General features: G+C 44.5%; 1 protein-coding gene across 1 annotated transcript in view; it reads right to left on the reverse strand.

Moving 5' to 3' along the window:
• Positions 1-22,794, reverse strand: part of ahrra (aryl-hydrocarbon receptor repressor a) — a gene marked incomplete at its 5' end in the record, with an annotated part of 57,091 nt that overhangs the window by 15,438 nt on the left and 18,859 nt on the right. The gene's annotated exons all lie outside the window — the stretch shown is intronic.

Consider the following 22,794-nt stretch of genomic DNA (forward strand, 5'->3'; position numbering starts at 1 on the left):
GCTGCGATCTCTCCGCTGTGGAGTAAAGGCCTACCTACTACCATGCCAGAGTGTGTATACATGCAATTAGCCTACACGGACCGTGGCGTGCAGAAATGTCACATGTGCAATCGGTGACGTGTGCGTTGCGTGTTGGAGGCATGTTTGCGTGTTTCTCTTATGGGCGTGCTGTCAGTGGGCATGTGGCTCACTCCAAGAGATCAGCCCTTCGCTCCGTCACTCATTGTAGCTGGCACAGATTAGTCACGCAACACACACACACACACATACACCATAGCCTCATTACGAAAAACTATCTAAGTATGTATGTATCTTCCGATGCTTCGTACAGTCCCCACCCCCACCGACTAACCCCATTACGGCTGCCATTCCTCCCCCTTTAACCTTCTACCGTCTCCTGTCCTCGGTCCATTCCTCCCCCAATGAACCCGTCTTCCTCCTCCTCCTCCTCCTCCTCCTCATCTCTCCACCCTTTCTTTGTTCAACTCGGCATCACGATCGATCGACAACCGATTTTGTGATGCTGAAAGAGTTTCCCTTCTCTTAATTCCACTCTGAAGCACGCAAAGCTAATGCGCCCGTTTTTTCCTTCTTCTATCTGTACATTTTGAATGGATTAAGTTCTTTGGCGTTGAATCATTCGTTCCCCCCGGTTTGCAACATCAGGTTTATGAGTGAAAATAAAGGCCTAAATGTGAATGCTGGAAATCAGTTAAGCGCTGATGACTGCATTGACAGTTGCTCAGTAAACTCATAAATGCCAGTAATAATGTTAAGTATTTTTTCATCGCCTCCTTCAAGTGCAAACACACACAAACAAACAGACTCAGACAGCCACACACACACACACACACACACACACCATTCTCTTCAATCACCGCAATATCATCCAACCAGTGGAAACTAGCAGAGGGAAATGGTTCTAATAAGCCTCTTTATTTTCCTCCTTCAACGCCTCATGTATTTTTGTTTTCTCTCTTACGGCAGCTTTTTGGAGAGGATGCAGCGTCAGGAAAGACAAACACGCGGGATGATTAATTAACGGGCACAGGCACTTCCTCTGCCGACAATACGGGCTTTATTCATCACCGCTCGCGTCTTTTGGGTTTGCTTTTCTTTGCCTCCATTTTCTCCCCGGTCTATAAAGGAAAACAGAGTGGGTAATGGCGAGGCGTTTATGTGCTCTGTGTGTGTGGACGGGGGTGTCAAGTAAAAAGTGACAAGTAGCGGGATGTCGACGCTGCCAAGGGGTGAGGCTGAAAGTGTCTCGCTCCCTTCGTCGGTCCCCGGTTATGTCTTTTCCACTTCCACTGAGTACACAAAACGGTAAGACCACCCCGCCAGATATCAAGCTACATTGTGATTAAATTTGCACAATTCGAGTCACAATTGTCTCGGGACTTCAATTGGCTCGGAGGACACCGTCGATGATTTGTTGAAATGAAAAAATAATCCGATATTACGACTATAGGGACTGTGATGGAAAGAGATGCTGGAAGGGAGAAAAGACTTGCTTGTAGAATGTGATGCGATTTAGATGGGATTGCTTTAGATTGCTGCGTAGTGTGTGTGTGTGTGTGTGTGAGTTTAGGACACAGTCCACATCAATCAGGTGTTTCCCCTCTAGGGGGCGAGGTGAGTCTGGCCGTGGGGCACATGGACGTGTAGCAGCAAAGTCCTTTACAGCCACTTCCTCCCACACTACCAATAACAGCCGAAAAGGAACGAAGAGGAACCAGAGGAGAGAAAGAAGAAAACCTCTCTAAGGAGGGAGAGCTGTGGTGCGGGGGGGGGGGAGGATGTCTCTGTGGACCCATAGTGTCACCGACATGCTTTTATTCTGGGGATAATGGAGGTCAAACACAAAGGAATGTCTCGCAAAAATGACGAGAGATGCAAAGATGAATATTTCAATGCAGTCCTGTGCATTAGGTTCAAAGATGGCGCGGCGTGACATTATGTTGAGAGAGCGTCGCACGACTCAAAGCGCTTTCAGAAATCGTGAGTACAAGAGCGGCAATGCGTTTTAAACTGAATGGTACAGGTGATACCCCGGCTCCATTCTCCTGCTCACGCTGCTATCCAGAGCAATATGCCAGCGAGGAGCAGGTAAGTGTTCATACATGGCTGCTCGTAGACACAACACCAGCTGCTGCTGCACGGTTCTAACCTGGGACCGACCAACCTGCATGCACACCGCTCCAAACCCAGTGCAACAGGTGGCTACTGCTGCTTTTTGTGGGTGTTCTTTAGACATTTAATCACTTTATACCCAGCTTGAAGCCAGTTTCCAGTTCAGTTAACATGTAATAAGTAGTGGAGGACCGTCCTGAACATTTATTTCTCAGCTATAGTTACTGTGATATACCACATATGACGATCTTTAAAAAAATCGTATGCACTGTTGTAGAAAACACTACCCAACAGTATGTAAAATAGTTTAAATTAACGGTAGAATGCTCATTAAACATTAATGCATCTGCATAATAATCCAATACTATAATATTGTAATACTTTATTTTACTTAAGTCACAATTTTGATGCAGTAATTTTACTTCATTGCTACTTTTACTCAAGCAAGGGATCTGATATTTTCCCCACCTCAGGTAAGAAGTAATCTTATCCGAACTTATTTGTTTTTTCTCTGTCAGAGGGTTGATGTTTTGCTAATATATGAGTGACGCTCCAATCACATCCATACTACCTACATCATGCATGCAGGCTCTCCCGTCTCCCTGATTTGCAGCAGCATGGGTGCCATCTCTTGGCAGCCGATCCTCTGCTGTGGTTTTTGGCTTGTAAAAAAAAAGAGAGCTCCGGACCTGAACATGTGAAACGCTGTGCTGCACAGCAGTCCCTCCCCTTCCACAAGGCTTGCGTGAGTAGAGAGAACTGTGTGTGTGTGTGTGTGTGCGTGCGTTGAGGTCGGGTTGGCTTACAGCCACTTCCTTTGCCTATTCCCGCCCCCTTCCCTCAGCGCTCTTCTTCTCTGTCTCTCTCTCTCACCGTCTCTCTCTCTCTCTCTCTCTCCGCAGGCACAGGAAATCCACAGCAGAGAGAGCAGCAGCACCAACACACACACACACACACACACACACACACACACACACACACACACACACAGAGAGAGAGAGAGAGAGAGAGGGAGAGAGAGAAGTTGGCCGATCAAGGGCTGGTTGTCACGCGAGCGAGCCGTCTGTCAATCTCCCCCCCCCCTCCCGACAGTGGGCTGGCGGCCGGCCAAGGCCTTGCGTGCAAGCCGGCGAGCCACATTAGCCCATAAAGAATTTCATAATAGCAACAGCTGTTAAATATTGATGACTGCTGGCAAGCGCTCAATGGTGCTCCGCAAAAAGGTTAAGCCTGCACTGTAATGGAAGCTAATACTTCATTATGCCGAAGATCAAATGTCCGGATCTCGGCCTGTCCAAATCCAACCCTGAACCATTTCAACTTCTTTTTTCTTTTTCTTTTGCAGTGTGGCAAAGAGAAGAAGAGAAAAAAAAGACTCACTGACAGAAAGTTTTTGGCGCTTTTCATATTTTTCTGAAGATAAACAGCAGCTTTTTCTGCTTGGTTCCTACCGTTCCACTTGATGGATATAAACAGTGTGCATTAACATTTCAATCACCCTTGATACCAGTATTAATATTGGATTGAGGTCTCTTAATCTTCCCCGATATTGTTTGGGATGACAATGTTTTCCACTGTGACATATAAGATTACAGTTGGAGGAAGGGACTGCCAGGACTTAAAAGCCTTTTTTTATTCACAAAACCACATTTACAAAAAGGACTTTTCTTGTCGGCCCCGGCATGAATCACCAATATGCATCTTTCAGAGGAGATCCTAACGTGAGCGAGGGATTTTTTTTGAGAGTAGTGTGCACGTGGATTCGCTACAGGAAGTCTATCTCTGAGGAAGGGGAAAAAATAAAAGATGTGATTCCTGAATAGAACATAAACAATAGCCTTAGACGCTGAAGTGAAGGGGAAGTGATATTATGACCGAGCGAACGGGATCACACAGATTGGAGGTTGGGATGCAAAACTCAATTGTTTCCACTTCTCTGTTTTGTTTGGCAAACAAGTCGACTCACACGACTGTTGTACAGGAGTGATCCGTCTCCACGCATGAGCCCTCGGGCGTAACAGACTCGTATGGCAACCGTGTGTACTGCTACTGTATGTGGCTTCTATACACGGGCGCATCATAAAAACTGGCGCCACACACACACACACACACACTGCTTCTATAAATAGAGAACATGACTGATTGTGGCGCACATGTTTTATGTGAGCGCGGTGTTTGTCAGCGGAGAGAAAAATGTTTTTTTTCTGACGAACCCATTGAAAGAGCGACACACGAGTGCGGAGCCAGCTACAGGGCTGTCTAAACACTCCTAAATTCAACTTGTCAAGCTTTGGAAAAAAAAAATGCACCACAACATAAGGCCAACGTGGTGCAATATTTATACAGACAATTAGAAAAACTAACAGGATGCAAATGGATGAAAGCCTGGGGAGAATGTGCCTCAGCGTGAAATGATGTGCTCTCCGCTTACACACACACACACACACACACACACAAACACAGGCTGCATTCAGGCATGTGTTGCGTGAGATGAGCCAGTTACGCAGGAAAGCTTTTAATTTGACTGTACCCAAATGAATGCAACAGTGTATTTTTTAATTGAAGACAACAAGACGCTACAGTTTCCCTGCCGTTGCCAGGGATCCGGCGCGTTCCACCAGCACAAGCGTCGGCCCCGGCCTTCAGTCCGCTCAGCGTGGGGTGAACTCAGGATACGGACTCCCTCGTGAGTCACACACACATATCCGAGCAGTAACCCGGCCCGGAGGCCGAAATGACAACACACGTGCACAATCACATGTACAGTTCGCGGGTTCGACTCCATTGTCAGGCCTGTTCTCCGCTCTCCTCTGCGTCTATATTTATCACAAACTTCCTGTTTCGCTCATTCAAATAGAGACCTCGGTGTCCAGGCATATTTTGACTTTCGTGGGAAAACTATTGACGCACTTTCTACCAAGCTAAAGCCCAAAAAAGCTAAATCCTTGGTGTAAAGTACTTTTATTTTCTTCTTCTGGTTCGCCAACTGTAAAATTGATAGAAAGAACTGATGCATTTCTCAAGCACAAAGGTGACAAAATAATGGAATCTCCCGCATGCATGTGTGTGTGTTGGCATGGTTACTCTATAAATAGCTTTTCCCTTGGATTCCTGTTTTGATGAGGATGGCTGTTGCTCTCTCAAGGAGCTGGCGGTTAATACAATTTGCATTCAGGAACCCGACCTGGCCACAATAAACGCACACGCCTTCTATTTCTGTGCTCGCACACAATCTCCATTTTCACGAGCGGTCTGAGATTCAATAGCTGGAAATGAACGCGCAGCGCGTCTTTCCTCAAACTGTAAAGTTTATGTGAACATTCGCTGCTTGCTGTAAAGCCCATCTCCCTGATTTTGAGTTTAATCAAGAGATGCATTTGAAACGAAAACCTCTCGTGCTTCATAAACAAACAAGGAGCGTGGAAACAGATGTGCCATGAGAGGTGAATTTAAAGTGCTTTCAAATTAGTTAAATATGATTGGAATTGCAGAGTGAGAAAGAGAGGGATGAAGAAGGAGAGGAGGAGTGAAAGAGCGAAAAAAGGCATCAAATATTTTTAAGTTTGAGTTATTTAGGTCCAGGCCTTGGTCCAAAAAGTCTACTTCATCAAAATCTAGACTGGAACAAAGCTAGACTGGAGCCGTTGACTTACAATGTATAGAATAAACGACCATAACGTGTTTATTATAGAGCTCATTTGTACACTCAGTTGTCCTACGCTGAGTTTTTCATTAGAAAAACGCACCAGTGCCTCTGCTAATTCTCACAGAAAAAGGGAATTCTTAACAACAACTCAGGGAATAATTATTAGTTCTCTACCCCTGTCTTTCATTCTGCATTCCTGCATGAGAGGGGAGGAGGGCAAAAGAAAGACGGAGAGCAGAGCGAAGGTTACGGTCTGCAGCTCTGCCGGTTCCTTGTGTTGCGTGCCAACTAGTGTCACTGGCATTATTCACAATAACAGGGAGAAAGAAGCACAACAAGCCTTAGATTATCCCCCTCGTGTTCTCCTCCCCGCTGGCCAGTCGAAAGCAATCATCGCTCGCTTTGCGGTTTTCAACAAGTTTTCTGAAGAACCACACCTTTCATTATTTTATTTTTGATCCTGTTAGCATTTCTTTTCTTTTCTTTTCTTTTAAATCCATGCAGCCTCTCCATAACAAGAAGTTAATCTGTTAAAAAGATTATGGCGCTGTTTCGGCCCATTGAGGAAAATAATAACGGACAGATGGTCCCTCAGGCAGAATCCATATGGGGAGGGAAACTACGCTAATGCTGCTGCAGCACGCAATGCTAAACAAAATGCTAACCGCGGAGCACTTTTACGACGTCAACAAGTCGTGCTCATTTGCTGGGCTTGTGAACTCAAGAGAGGCATCGTTTTAGTGGAGGAAACACAGTACAAAGTGGCCGACATGATGCACTAATGAGAAGACTTGTACTGAGTTAAATGGACGGACGGAAAGAAAAGAGTATAAAAGTTATTTTATGGCACTTTGCTGAAACTCTGCGGGAGCAAAATGTCGCTGTCCCTAGAAAAACAACATTGGCTTTTAAGCTTCGTGACAATGCATTTTAACTAAAACAATGGGATTTTAAATGCTTCATTTAGTCCGAGAGGAAGGATTAGTTTCTCAACCCATGAAGCGACACGTAATCCTTCCGTGAGACAAATCAAAACCACACAATTTGGCGATACATGATTTTTTTCTTTCACTGGGAACAGGAAGTTAAAAGATGTATTGACATAAACTACAAGTGTGAACAAGTGTGTCGCTTGCAGAGACCAAAAACGCTACACACACACATGCGGCAACGCACAGGAAAGGCCCACCGTTGTGTAATTAAATTGATGTGAGGTGGTTAATGTGTGCAGGGGTCAAGTGATAGCCACGATGCCGGCCATGCTTTATGCATGAAAGCCATTAACTTGTCAGTCAGTAGACACTATCAGAGGTGTTCAGTATCCGCTGTGCTTCTGTGTGGGTGTGTGTGTGTGTGTGTGTGTGTGTGTAGGACCAGGGCCAGTCTGTGAGGCAGGTAATCTAGAGCAATAGCATAATGCAGTATTTAAGGTCTCTCTCTCCACATACAAACAGTCGCATTTCGATTTAAGGTTGTCGCCGCACCAAAAGCAGATTTTTCAGTAAAAAATAAATAAATCCAAAGACATATTTTTGGGAGAGTTTCTGCCTGATTTGATCTTCCTTCACGTCACCCGTCAGCTTCGCTTTAACGTGAGTGACCCGTCTCCTGCGTTCTCTCACCATCAATATCACACAACAGTTTGGCCTCTGACGGAGCTAATTCATTAAGCGACACGCTAACCCAACAGTAATCTGATTATCCTTCTCCTAACACCTCGTCCCTGTGGGTTGCAGGGGGCGGCAGGCAAACACTGGCCGCTCGCAGAACAAAAACACCCAGAGGCATCTCAGCATCAAAACATCAAACATGACGATGCCTTTTGACATGACATCTTAAAAGAATTTAGAAAATAGGCAAAAATGTGAGATTTACTTTCTTCTTTCTTGTCTTTTAATACTTGTGTGTAAAAGTACCGAACAAGAGGACAAAAAGTGTTAAGATACTGGCAGCGTCACTCCAACGAAAGCTTTTCTAAAAATTCAGACGTGAGCTCTGGGAGCGCGGTTGAAAAGAAGTGGAGGTGAGCACAGCGAGATATCCTTTGTCAGGTCTGGACATATCGTGACTGTCCACTTCACATTCTCCCATCTGTGCCCCTTGCATGTCACCACAACACTCTAATCCGAGCTTGTTTATACTAACAGTGTTTGCTCCGATCACTTCATTTGGCTCAGGACATATACCCCCCCCCCCCCCCCCCCGCGCTATCGCCTAGCAGGCGATATACTCGTGTGTTTGTGTGTGAGGGCAGGATATAGAGGGGGGGGGGGGGGGGGGGGGGCATGATGGGGGAGTGATGTTGGGATCACGCAAGCTTGCTAAAAGAGGAAAAAGTCAGGAGAGAGTCACGCATGGCGGGGCTTTGCTGTGGATGCCACTCAGTCGCCACTGTACTTCCTGGCATCTGGTGTTGGCGTGACGCTATGAGTGTATGTATGTATGTATGTGTGTGTGTGTTGTGTTTAATTCCCAAACAACCAACGAGATTTGCAGAGGGTAAACAAACACCGACTTGTCTGCCCTCTCCAAACAGGCTGTCGCTCTGAATAGGAAGACTATTTTTCGCACTTTGCACGCAGAGCCCCCCCCCCCCCTACTTGAGGGAATATTTAACACGCTGCGCAACCTGTAAAACAGCTACTTCTGGAGGAGCTTTGTCCAGTGAGAGAAGAAAACCCGGATGATGTCACAGCGATGACACACAGCTCGAGAGGGAAATTTTTCTAACAGAAAGCCCTGCGTTGCAAACTCGAGGAGTGGATTTGGACAGACGTGGGCCGATGTGAGGAAGGTCTCACAAAAAGATGCATTTCAACTGCCTTATGGGAAATGTAGGACTCAGTGTTTTGAAGCTTGACGCACTGATTGACCCCAATTCTGTCTTTAAATTTGTCTCTTCAGAGTGCGTGAATCCCTTTAATCGAAATGGTTAGTGTGGTTTGGTGAGTCCTTATTTGTGTCGAAGGTGGTCCAGCCTTTTGTTCTGCTTGAGCTTATGACACATCTTTGCTTGTGTGTTTCACCCTGCAGATGATCTCATCAACATGTGTTTAAAGACGGGACTCTGCTTGTCACGGAAGCAAAGTCGGAAGCAGTGGTCAGTCCAATTTACATATATAACCTTCGGTTTTGGCCACTTTCATGGAAAATAAAAGGTTCCTACTTCTTTTAATGTCTGATTGCTGCAGGATACTTGATTTTAACTTTGCAGAAAGCTGCAGACGGTGAAGAGCGGCACTGCAATGCCGAGGCGAGGCAAGGGATAAATGTGGAAAAAGTTTCGGGGGAAGATTCGCATGCTAATTTGATTTATGTAAATAGTAGGTACCATCCAGTCATTTTGTAATTTGATTTGTTAGGATTTAGGTTACTTAGAAAGACAGCTGCTTACAAAAATCATGGATGAAATGCGAGATGAGATCATGTGCATCTGATATTTGTTTTCAAGCTGCAGATAGAAATGTAATCAAACAGGAACGCATGAACGTATCTGTCAACTCTTCAAAACCAACAACGGTTAGAGTCCTAATGTGACTAATGGAGGTTTTTCTTCTGCAAAATATTCAGTTTAACAAGCGAGGGAATCTAAAAGGACGAGGTTCAGAAAGGCTTTGAGGAGAAATTCGTACAATTGTGCTGAACACCAGGGCCTAACGCGCGGCACACTTCTCAAACTACCCGGCGCAATTATCGCCTCCACACTAATGAACCTCACATTACACCGTGTGTCAGTAAACCACCATTTGGGCCTAGCAGCATATAAACTTCCACTTCGGCTCTTGTATCGCCCTGCAGCTGAGACCTGCGGGCAACACCGCTGGACCCGGGCCCATACCCGCAGATCTGAGCCTCCAGCTCCGTTTCCATGCTGACACTTCATTTATTAAAGCGTTACTCTGCATCTAAGAAAGTCTCTTTCACCTCAAGCGCCCCCGACATTAAATTAAAATCAAGGCTGTTTCATATATTACCTTTTTACTTTAGTAGTGGAGAAGTGGCATCTACTTTCAAACATCTACTCGTGTGTTCTTTTTGTATCTCTTCTATTCTCTGATGCTGCGATGACCAGAATGTGGACGAAGTGATTTGAAGACATCTAATATTTTTTTCCTCCATAAACTCTGCATTGGATTTCCAGACGTTGAGGCCGCGACAGAGACACCCTCAAACCAAACGCGTCTGATGTAGAAGTGCAGAACATGTGTTTCTGGAGCTGCACTGTATCCCACTATGCAGGCCTGTCCTCCAGTATTTTCTGCTTGCAGCTGAAGTCTGATTTATGAGCGGGACCGCAGAAATTCCTCTGCAATAGCTTCAGGATGTTCTCCGGAATAACAGTAATATCTGTGATTTGGGAAAGTATGAGCAGCTCAAAAACACTGCTGTGTCACTGTGAGCGACTCACGCGAGGCGAGGCATGCCTCTTTTCCCCCTCTATTGCATAAGGGCTTCGTAAACTGTGGCTCGTTTTTCTGTTGTTCTGCTCAACGGTTCTGTTGTGAAATGTGCGACATTCCAGCTGAATAAACAAAACCATGAGCAGAAGTTGCATGATGTATCAATTTTACAATAACACGTTATTAATACATCATTTGAGTTGATTCTAAAATAGTAAAAAGTAAGAGTGATTTTTTTGTGGATTACAATTGGAGTGTCTTATGCCAAGAGTTGCAGCACTGTTCCAGTTAAGAGACGTTGTCACACATCACTCCAGATCCTGATCCACTTACAGTTAAGCATGCACACACACACACACACACACACACACACATAAAAAACACAATGTAAAAACCTGGACACATATCCAATGTAGTCAGGGAGCGATGTGGTGTCTTGCTCAAGGACACTTCAACAGGACACACAGCTGCTGCTGGGTTTGGACCGTCCATTTGGCGGCCGGTCTCTCGTTACACACACTCTACACACACACACACACACACACACACACACACAAAATAAACACAGCAAATACCCACATCCTCCTCACCCGACAACAGTGCTGCAACTGTTCCTCATGTGACAGAAGGGGGGTGAGCTGCTGAGCTGAGGGAGTGGCGAGGAATAGCGTGCGAAGACCTAATACAATGTTTCAACCCCAGATGGGTCACATCAGTAGCCCGCAATCAACCAATTTGGCCCTGCCAAGTTTACACGCTTTACATGTCAAAAGGGACGGGACGGGGGAAAAGAGAGAAACCTGTTTCTTCTTCTTCTTCTTTTTTTTTTCTTTCGCCCCCATGCTTCTTTTTATTGCCTGCCACAGCTTATAATTATTAATTACTGTGACTGTTTTTTCCGTTGTGGAGGAGAAGAAGAGAGGAGAAATGAGTAGAGGAGAGAAGAGGAGACAAAAGAAGAGGAGGAGAGGAAAGAAGAGAGAAAAAAAAGGATGTTACGGACTACAGGGACAGAAAATCTGAGTGGAACTCAGTGGTGTGAATGTAGAAAATAACAGAGCTGGTTCCTGACACCAGGGCATTTCATGGAAACTAAGGTTAACTGCATAGATGTTAAGGGTCATGGGACACCCTCAAGCTTTGTCTACCCCTCCCAATCCACATTTCAGTACAGCAGGAAGTGCTCTGCAAAAAGCACCGCGATGAGCTGATCCATTTCCTCACTGACACCGCCGATTATAAACCAGCACCGCAGAGCCATTCGGGAGGCCGGCAAAGACACCCGTCGACTCCGTCCAAAGCGGTTAGGACGAGCCGAGGGGACACCTGGTGAGCAACTTTACACGGGGGAGCTCCCCTAATGCGTTCACAGCAGGGATGCTTAAATGAGGACGATGATATCAATGTCTCTGGAGAAGTAAAGCTCCAGATGACACAAGTCTCAGCATCCTGCGCCAAATTATCTGTGGCAAATCGCACACATACACAAACACAGTACTAGGCATACCCTTGTATAAGAGATATCTATCTCTCACACACACACATACAGAGCTTTCCCATGGCAGTGTGTGGTCTTGTCATTCAGGCTTTGTTTCCACCGTGGCCTCTCGTCTTTAAATAGCCTGCTATAATCTGTCCATTCAAGCACGGCCACATCTAGTTTCAGACCGAATTTTTTATAGTGCACTGTGCAGTTTGGAATCAGAGCAGACAGTAAGATCCGAGCCCAGATCTGCTGGAAGGGTTGCGCACACGATGACGGAGGCTTAACGTCGGCGGAAAGGGAGCTAAGTGGTGTGAAAGTATATTGAAAAGGTTTCCACTGTTTCCTAAAAGATAAACTGCAATAGAATGAAAGATCTAAGATTGACTGGTGTCAGCTTGATAAAGGAATACTGCCTGACAGCTTTACACTTTAGCTTTGTGTGTGTTTTTTGCACAGAACAGAATGCTTTCAATTGATGCTACTCACGCATAATGACTTGACAAACTGTTTGGGCGAGGACTAACAGTCATCATCAACTTGTTTATAGAAGAACACGGAGTTTGAACTTAAGGGTGGCTCTATTGCAATTCAATGCAATTCAAGCACCGATTCTCAAACTCTCACTAACAAAGAAGAGGTGGTGGAGAAATGGAATCCTTTTTGCACGTAAAAAAAAAAAAAAGGCAGAAAGAGAGGAAAAGATAAAGAGAGGCCGGGGTGGGAACTGTCATAAAATGAACAGAGAATGAGATTCAAAGTCTTTTTTTCCCACCGGACAATAAAACATGAAAAAGTATGTGTTAGAAGGATGGAGAAATCCTTCCCTGGCTCCACTGTGCTGTGAAGGAGAGTCAGAGAGCGCTCCAGATGTGTCTCGAACATGCCTCGAGTTTCATTGTGATACTTAGTGGGTCTTAGTGAAGCGGACCCGGGGTTTAGTATTTAAGTCTGGCCCAACACCAGGGCCAGATGGTTAGCACATGAGAGATAGAGGGCAACAGCTTTGACCTTAATTGTTCAGTTATCTTTAAAGGTAGTTTGTACACAGCACCCAGGTTTATTCTATAGCTTCCACCAAGATGATGAACACCATTCCTCTGCACCAGCATCACTGTCTGGTGATGCATCTGCAGTGCTTTGGGTCCTCATCATTACCGCATATTTATTTTACACGGACTTTGCGCTGTGCGTGTCGGCTTTATCTTGCACTTGTTTTCGGGTCACCTGCAGGTACGGATCCTCAAAAAGGAAAAAAGCTGGTGTCGTGTGTATGTATTCGCTATATGATTGTGCCGTTTAGGTACATGTATACTAGAGGAAGAAACGGTTCTGACAAATGCAAAGGATATTATAACATCTCCCTCATTTCAACATTGAGGTGAGAAGTCACGGCTGACACCACCTCTCCTTTCCTGTCTCTCTTCCCCTTGCTGTACGCTCTCTGCTTCTCCCCGTCTATGCATTTAGGCTAATTATGCCACAACGGAGAAATTGTAAACCAGCCATTTAGAATATAATTTATTTGATGTGGGTGTTATTGAAAACATATACACGTACAAAATGATGATCCGAACAAACGCGAGCGTTCAAGCTCCGTCATGTGGGAAACTCTCATCTAAATAATTAGAGGAATTATACAAAAGAATCTAATTTTAATACATTTTTCTTCATCCTTAAGACTTAAATAGACAAAAACTAAAAGCAATTAAGACTTCATTCTTTGGCTGTTCTGGAAGCCAATTTATTCAGCTTTATATTCTGCTAATTGTTCCTCTGGAATGTCAAACATTTGCTTCAAGGAGCTCGACAGTTAGATGGAAACGCTGCTATAGCTAACATGCCACACCAGCTTTCTGCATCTCAAAGTCATATTTTCTTGACTCCGAGCCAAACAAGCTGGTGGATATGCTGCCTGGAACATAAACTGTTATGCTTCTGGCTTCTTTCATGTAGTATTTGTTTTGGTATTCGTTTTTACTCTACATATGAGCCGAGTGTAAATTTTTAATCCGGCACCGCGTCATAAGCTCCAGTGTTTTTATAGAAGAGCAGAATAAAAGACAAGAGGACACGAACAGCACGGGAGGAGGTGAAACCCTGCGTCTGATTAGCCCGTTTCAGGTGCAGGTTTGTGCGCGCATTTCTGTGGACTGGCGGTCTTTGTGTGCGATCTCATCTGATCAGTGTCAGGTATGACAGCTCAGCATCCTGAAGGCGTTTGGGGGGGGAAGCGTGTGCACGTGTGCAGCACGAGTGTCGCGTTCACGTGTGTGACTGCACAGCATCAGTTCTTTGTATATCCAAGTGTGTGTGTGTGTGTGTTTGCGTGTGCATGAACGCCATTTTTATGAGTGATTCCACCTGATCAGTGTTAACTATGTCAGCTCTATATCCTAAAGGTGTGTGTGTGTGTGTGTGTGTGTGTGTGTGTGTGTGTGTGTGTGTGTGTGTGTGTGTGTGTGCCCATGTGGGAGGGAGAGAGCTGGGATTCCCTAAAGCGTGATCAGTAAATCCTCAACCGGCACGATTCCCAGGCATCGCGTGCAGCAGGGTGGGACTCCCGAGCTAAACCACACCTCCGCACACATACATACACACACATATACACTCACACACACACACACACACACACACACACACACACACACACACACACACACACATACAGTAGACAACAGCTAGCTGAGGCCAGTGTAATGTTAGGTGCAGGGCTTAAGCTGGTGTCGTGGGAGGGTTAATGGATTTCAACCATTTATTCACCTGTCATCCCCATTAAATCCATAGCTGGTCCTTCCGTGACCAAATGAGACCTCTTATCTCCATAACAACCCTCATCTGGTTAACCTCAACCCCGCTTACTCTCCGCGGTGTGTGTGTGTGTGTGTCAGTGGAAATGCACATCCCCTGTATGCTCGCGGCAGCATTAGTGGAAACACAGAATGATACTTATCTCATGTAAATAGGAAAGCAATGATCCAATGTACCTTCAGATTAACCCTCGGCGTGTCCGTGCTCTGTGCCGCGGCTGCGACACCTTGAGACGTATGCGGGTTTTTGAAGTTAAAGAGCAGGTTTGGCTGATGGGTCTCACATGTCGAGGAGGTTTTTCGGTCGCACTGTGGGTGGTCAGCGCACAGTAGATCAGAGCGCTGACAAGAAAAAAAACAGTCGCACTGTTGTGTGTGTGTGCGTGTGTCGTGGTGGTGGATGTGTGTTCGGGGGGAGAGTGCAGCCTATTATGGTCGACCGGGCCCAAAAACATGTCATTGCTGAGAAATGGTTGGCTCTCCACCGCCAAAACCATTTTCAGTGATTGTTTGTAATTATGCTGTAAAAGTGCAGATAAACAAAGTCTGCCTCCTGCTCGGAGTGCTGAAATATTTACAGGTGATGCTGGATTTTCAATTTGGAGAGTGTTAAAATGTTGTTAAAAAAGAACCATCTTTCAACAGGGGGATAATGAAACCCTACAAGCTCCGGCTTTACTGGACGAGAGGACTGATCAGCAACCTCGTTATGCTTCTGGGACAAAGAATACAGTTGCTCGCAAAATTTAGCTTTGCTCATTGGAGTCAGGCTCAAGTCTCAAGCACACTCCCCAAATGTAGAAGATCCTAACTAGACAAACGCACCACTCGCCTGGTGCTCGCCTCAGGTTGTAAATCTCGACGAACATGGCAGCTGTTCTGGAAACAAGCCTTTAAATGTCAACATATTTCTTCTGTCATGTCTGAAATACTGTGGTTGAGCATTTCTTTTTTTGGGATGGGTCACTCGCGGACCAACTGATGCCAAGCACCCTGAGAAACATTACGACCGATCTCTGGTCTGTAACACCTGAACAAGAGCTCCGGATCAGCGACCTGGCATTTTTTACTGATTCCAATTCAGTCCCGATGTCAAAAATGAAACAGCTTGTCAATTTATCACGTGAAAACCTTCAGAATAAAAGCCCTTCTGCTGTGAGGTAGCTGTGTTACAAACCAGAGAGCTTGTAATCTGGCGATCTGTACCCTTAACATTTGAATGTATAGTGTGGTGGACATACTCCCTTATCTGTTTAACTACACAGTAACAGGTAGAAATGGAGGAGGGCAGATTGACTACCTTGTGTAGAAGGTTTGTTTTGCAGCCAAAGTGGAGCATATCAAAGCTGCTTAGTTGATCAGTTTGACTGATTCGTTAACCAGTTAAGTGTCGAAGAACTCCCGCTTGGAAATTAACTCTATTAAGGAAAAATAAATGATGCTGTTTACAGCTCGCAATGAGCCTCTTTTTAAGCGTGTGCACACAAAGTGTACAGCGCATACGGGCTAATGCGTGTCCATGTGTGCAGCCTTGATGCGTAAAACCTGACACCATTACAACATGTGATGCACACCACCTGTGCAAACAGCACTACAAAGACTTCCCTGTTTTCATGGACTGGCCCTTTAATTGGCCTTTAATTGGGCCAGAGACCTCGCACAGTTAGGACAGTGAGACAGAACCAGACAGCTGTGGAACGAACGGGAGCAGAGGACGGGAGATTAACTGTGGCTGGAAAATGACTTTTCCCCCCCGACATCAACCGGTCGGTGATCTGTTATGTTCAATGGTGCGATCAGCATTTTTGACAACACCATGCGTTATGACGCAGGGTCTTTTATTAATAAAGGATATTTACATGAGGATAAATAAGCTTAAGCTGTTAGGTAAGGTGGCTGTCAGCACACACACACACACACACACACACACACCTCTATAGCCCAAAAATACTTGGTGATTTACAAACCACATCTGAGAAGTTATGCAATGTTCAAACATGTGGCCAGTTCTGAAAACAAACCATGGCACGCAACGGCAGCGAGGTCATTTTATACACTGGAGAGTCTTACTCGCTGCTCTCTCTCCTCTCTCTGAATCTCTCTCAACCTTTCTCTCTCTCTTATTCCCAAAGGAGCACTTGTGAAGCTAACAGGGAAAGCGGTCAGACATTATTAGCTCAGCAACATGCCGCTGAGTTTTTCCTGACATACGGTTGAAGCCCCTTAAATAGACTTCACACTGCAGTAGGGACACGCGATGTCTTCTACCGTCAGAGCCGTTGATCTGCAAGTCGGGAATGAACTGGAAACGGAACCGAAAAAATGACAACGTAACAAAGTGAAATGGCACCGATCCTGATAACGGGGGTGATGATCAACAAGTGAACTAAAGCGTGTAACTTAATGGTCGATAAGAAACACGTGACGGCTTCTTTAAGGTACCGCATGATGTGTAATTTTCATGTAATCATTACCACACAGGAGTGGCAGGAAGCCGGACAGAAGGTTGTCACCTCACCATCATTAACCGATGGTATTTCACACAGAGACAACAATGTATTTGTCCAAAAGTCATCTTTAGACATGCATAACCCCCCCAAAAAAATATTATTGACCAATAACGTGCCAGAATACATCTTATTTAGGCACCAGGTAGTGTTAAAACGTCTGTTTGCAAGAGGGTAGCAAATAGGGAACCCGGCACAAAAAGCTGTTTATAGTGAAAATGTGTTTCCATGATTTGATTATATAGCCTCAGTATCATGATGCAATTCAGGTTTTATAGGCCTTACTTCTTGAATTTGGGCGGAATGATCACACTAAAATACCCAGGAGATGATAACTAGAATAAATAAGATGTGAAGTTTAGTTCTAATCAGGGTAGAGAAGGGTTGATGTAGAGTTTATCCACCTTTGTGGCCTGAAATAAATATTTATCGAGTCAAATGTAAAACTCGCTGAATGGAGGTCATATGGAAATACTTCAAAATGTCTATAAAGTACAGGAAGAATAAAAACTGGAGCAGATATGAACATATTGGAGATAAACGAAGTGTGAAGACACTGTGAAAAGCCAAGATTCCTCCACTTGTTCTCCACATCCTGCGTTTGATTGAACTGATTTAACAGGCGATCGGAATTCTTTTATTTTTTTTACGAGACGATTCAGCAGTTGTAAATCAAATGAAAGCAGCATGTGTGTGGATCCATTGTTCTTTTGTTCGTTTATGTGTGTGTGTGTTGCACATGTCTGTTTATGTAGGCAGCATCCTGTGAAGAAGCGGAGGGAAATCGTGCCATTGTGTTGGTGTATGTCGACACCTCCTTCCTACTACCCCCCCGCCTCACCAGCGCTTCAACCGAAACAGACGCACAGCAACAGAAAGTGGGTTATTCTTTTGAACCTCTACCTTTGAATTTGTATCATTTAAAAAAATCCAGGTTTTAATAACTTTAAATAAATAGCAAGCTTATAGTAATACATTGTATAAATAGTTAGCTAAAGGTAATAAATGGTTGAATAGCTAGACGTAATGGATAAATGTTCGACATAGTTTGTTTATAGTATTAACTGTTCAAAATAACTAGCTAAACGTAATAAATGGTAGAAATAGTTCGCTAAAAGTAATACATATTTAAAATAGCTACCTAAAAGTAAGAAATGGCCAAAATAGTTATAAAATAATAAACGGAAGGAAAAACTAGACGTAGCAGATAAATGGTCGAAATACTAAGCTAGAGGAAATGGAGAAACGGTCGAAATTGTTTGCTAAAAGTAAGTAATAACTGATTGAAATAGTTAGCTAGATGTAATGGATACGTGGTTGAAACAGTTAGCTAAAGTGATAAATGGTCGTAATGGTTCGGTAAAATAATCACAATGCCAGCTGTTCCTAATGTTAACTGGTGGGGATTTTTCTTCGGAGCCAAATCCGTCTCATGCGACTTTCATACGTATTCTTCTGCAAAATCCAGGGAGAAAATCTACAAAAGGTGCAACTCCATCAGGTCTGGTGACCAGATCCGCTCACTGTCGTGCAAGACATGGAACACAAGAATCCTCTTTGGAAAAGCATGAGTGGGGAACCGAACATCCTCTAGGAAGCCCCGGGACATGAGAGAAACGCATATATGTACATAACGCATGACACGCCCTTAAATTCACATTTACCCACATTCAAACTGGATGCAACAGCTGTGTGGAGAATGAATTACTACATGTAATACTAGCACGAGAGATGGTGAGATGGAGGGGAAGGATTCACATATGGAGAGAGAGATGGAGCGGCACGAGTTCCCTGTAATGTATTGCTTCCACAGGATGCCCTGCACGCTAAAAGGAAACCATAATTGGCCTTGATCACGCTCAGCCATTGAGACATATAGTACAAGTGACTGGCAGTGGAGAGATAGGGAGAGAGAGAGAGAGAGCGAGAGAGAGAGAGAGAGAGAGAGAGAGAGAGAGAGAGATAAAGGGAAGGGAGGGGGAGATGGTAAGGCAGTGTGACAGAGTGATTTTTCAGAAGAGGATGAACTGTAAATATTGACCCTGGAGAAGAGGACAATATGTGTGTGCAAGATGCGTGTGTGATATTGTTTCCCTGCTGGTGCAGAGAAATTATATCACGATAGCGACTCACACACACACACACACACACACACACACACACACACACACACACACACACAATTCAAGTTCTTCACTGGTCTGGAAAATGCAGTAGCTATGAATCTTATTGAGACGAGATAAATGTGGTTTTAGAATTGTTCCAGTAGTTTACGTGTATACTTTTAGAACTGAGAACTTTTTAAACATGGAAGAACTCTCTTAAAAACGTTACAGTACAAACCCTTAAACCACACGCGAGAAGGTCAGATGTTTTTTGTTCCTCATCATATGACGTATGAGAGTTTAAAATTCTTCGCCTAAGCCGTCCGATGCACAGTGTTTATGGAAATGCAGCAGAACCACCTGAAAGACCTTCTTAGCCCCAAATTTGCCAAACTCCACAAACTGAAATCAGATGACCCCTCGACCCTTTTGCACCCCGTGACTAATCCTCACAGCAGATCGGGCCTTCAGCTCAACTATCCCCCATCTTTGGAATGCACTTCCATCTACGAGCGCTACGAACCTTTGTGTCCTTTACACGAGGCCTCAAAACCTTTTAGTCCGGGAAGGCTTTCATTCATTCATTTTTTTGGAATTGTAGCACTTCATCTTTTGATGAAAGGTATGATAAAATGAATTACTACAATCTGTATCGACTATGTATTAATAGTGATTTATCGGTTATTACTTTTTTATTTGCCAAGATACTCACAGCTGCCCAGGATTTAACGAGCGCTGAGCTACTTCTCACTTCACTCACATATTCATTACACATTTCCAATACAGATCCTGGGATAGGGTTTTAACTCTTTATATGTATATATACGTATATATATATGTGCATTTATGTGTTTTTACTATACGCTAATTGAAACCTGCAAGCCATGAAAAATATGTTTTTACACAGCCCAGCTTTGCTTTTACACTCTCCTTGATTGAAGACCGGCATATGCAGCCTCGGAGTGTGGGACAGAGCGTAAAAAGCAAGTATCTCACGCCAAAAGCGTGAGAGCTGGCAACCCCTGCTCACAACAAAGATCACAATTGTCATGACACAGACTCGCTCGCCCTTCTTCTCTCCCTCTTCCTGCATCTCTCTCCCGGCCCTTGTCCTGGTATGCCCTCCCTCCCTCCGTCACGCCGCTGTCCCCGTTGAGCGACTCATGCATGGATACAATGTGCTCCACTGTGCTCTTTGAAGGCTAGCATTACTGTTCACACGCAATCTGCACCGAACACCGATATGTTTCTCCCTCTTTCTCGCTTTGGTTTTTTTCCTCTCTTCCATCTTTTATCCCTTCTTTATTTTTTCTGCTTCAAGTCAGGGCCGGGGAAACTGGTAAACCTTCAGAAATATTTTACGATTGTATCGCAAATTCCTACTTTTACTCAAGTGAAGGGAATAACAAATTCCCTCAATGTAACAAATTAAATTCAGCGCGTACATTTACAAGTAATATTTTTACAGACTCACACATTCTCGGTTATATTTGCCCTCATTTATCCTGAAAGCTTGGTTCCCGAAATACACGGTATCGGCTGAAAATGAACAGCTTGCATCTTTCTTCGATTACAGATGTACAACCTCTCAGAGTAATGAGCAAAAACAGCCACTGGTCTCACCGCAATCGCATTATGGAAACTAACCTGATGCTCTTCCTCTAATTATTTCAAGTGCACCACAAACTGAAATCGCATTACGTCTCTCTGCATTTAGGAGAAAAATAAAAGTTGAACTTTTAAATGAACTTGACTGTGTGTAACAGCGATTACATTTACATTCATTTGTATAAAAATGTTGATGACCGGTTACCCCCCCCCCCCGCGTTATTCATTTCAAGAAGAAAATATTCAAACATACAGGCTATCAATAAGTCATTCAAAAGTAAGTTCTAAGACTTTCCTATCATCTGTCAATTGTTTCCATGTGCTCGACCTCAGGAATCTCTCCTGGATATTCAGAGCATGCCACTACCACAGCGGGAACATGATACCTGACTTTCTTTCTCCACCTCTCCCCTGTTTTCCCCCTCTCTGAGTCTCAGTGGCAAAAATATTCCCTCTCTCTCTCTCTTTTTTTTTCATCTCACTTTTTTGTCTCCAAGCATCACTATCTGCTCCCCTGTGTGGACTGACTGTTAGTGTCATTCCCTCACGGGCTCGGCAATAAGCACAGTACGGTGTGTGTGTGTGAGATTTAGTGTATGTGCATTGAATACCTTCTGGAATATGTGTGTGGCAGCTCTCCAGTGTCATTCAGTGATAGTATAGGAAGTAAATTAACTCATTTCTGCAGGGCTGGTCTCTCTCTCTCTCTCTCTCTCTCTCTCTCTCTCTCTCTCTCTCTCTCTCCGCTCGCTTTGACAGATCGTTTTCATAACCACTTTTCTGAGGTCACAGCCTTGTCTGCAGTAGTCACGCAACCCCTCGCCTGCTCAGTCAGCTTTACATGCGCGCACACACACACACACAGTAAATGTACACGTATGCACACGCACGCACACACACACTACTACAGTAATACTACACTACACAAAAGCCCATCTTAAAGAGACAGCGTGCAAATCTCTCCCGGCAGCCACAACATGTTAGAGACTCCGCTTTTAAAGGGTCAGCATGTCTATTTTTGGCTCTCTGCGCTCAAAGCATTCCTCCGCTGCTGGTAACACACATGCAACCTGTGGCTGTGGAGTGGTAATGCAACACAGGCTAAAGCTGATTTTCAGATTAAACATCTGACTTTTTGGGAAAAAGCAGGGAATTAATTGCGTCGGTGATCCTCCTGTTGTTCTTGCACCATTCTGCACTAATGATGCCAGTTGCTAGTGCAGGTGAGAGTCAACTCCTCAGTGATAATTCATCCTTGACGGGTCTCTCTGTGTGGAAGACTTCCTTCTCTGTGTGTTGGAACCTTACATTGTCCTGTCCTGACCGGGTCTATCCATCCGTCTGTCTCCTCCTCTCCGTCCTCTTTGTTTCTGTCTCGCTGCCTCTCCCTCCCAACACCTTTCTATCCTCTCATCACCTCTCCACCACCAGGGTAGCCCGCGGAGGAATATACAGTAACTGGGGATGACAGCGAACCAAAGACGGCGGGGCAGGGATGAAAGTGAGCGCCAGTGATTGGAACGGGTTTAGTGAAGACGGTGAAACAAAGGGATCATTCACGTGGCCGGCCCTCTAAAATACTTGCAGATTCCTACAAAGGTCTGGTTTGTTGGACGAAGGATGTGTCTTGAGACCGGATACTAATATTAACTAACAGGGATGTTGAAAAGATGCGCACAAAAACAACATTGCATCCTTTTTCCAATCCATATCCAATGGTTTGAGGACACGCTTTTGTGATTTAATCAAATAGAGGCGTCTCCTCAAACATTCATCAAGATGGCACCTGTCTTTCCATTGCTCAGTTTTTGTTTTTCTCCGGCTCAGCCAAACTTGCAAAATGGTCAAGTACGTCATGTTGTATTTGTACATTCAGTATCTCTTACTACCGAGGGCTTCTTGACATCCTCCTTACTTGAACATATGTTGGGGTGATTAGGAAGACACAAATGGACAGCGGCAGACTTTTAATCTATTATTCTGCTGCCAGGCCCCCTCAGTTACTGTTGCTAAGCCTGTTAAGCTTTCTGTTCCTGCACGACGCATGTAGTTTACGACGGCGGTCTTAGCTTTGTCTTAAAGGCTCAGTGTTCACTTGAAGC

The sequence above is a fragment of the Pholis gunnellus genome (assembly GCF_910591455.1).
Source record: "Pholis gunnellus genome assembly, chromosome: 20".
Classification (NCBI taxonomy): domain Eukaryota; kingdom Metazoa; phylum Chordata; class Actinopteri; order Perciformes; family Pholidae; genus Pholis; species Pholis gunnellus.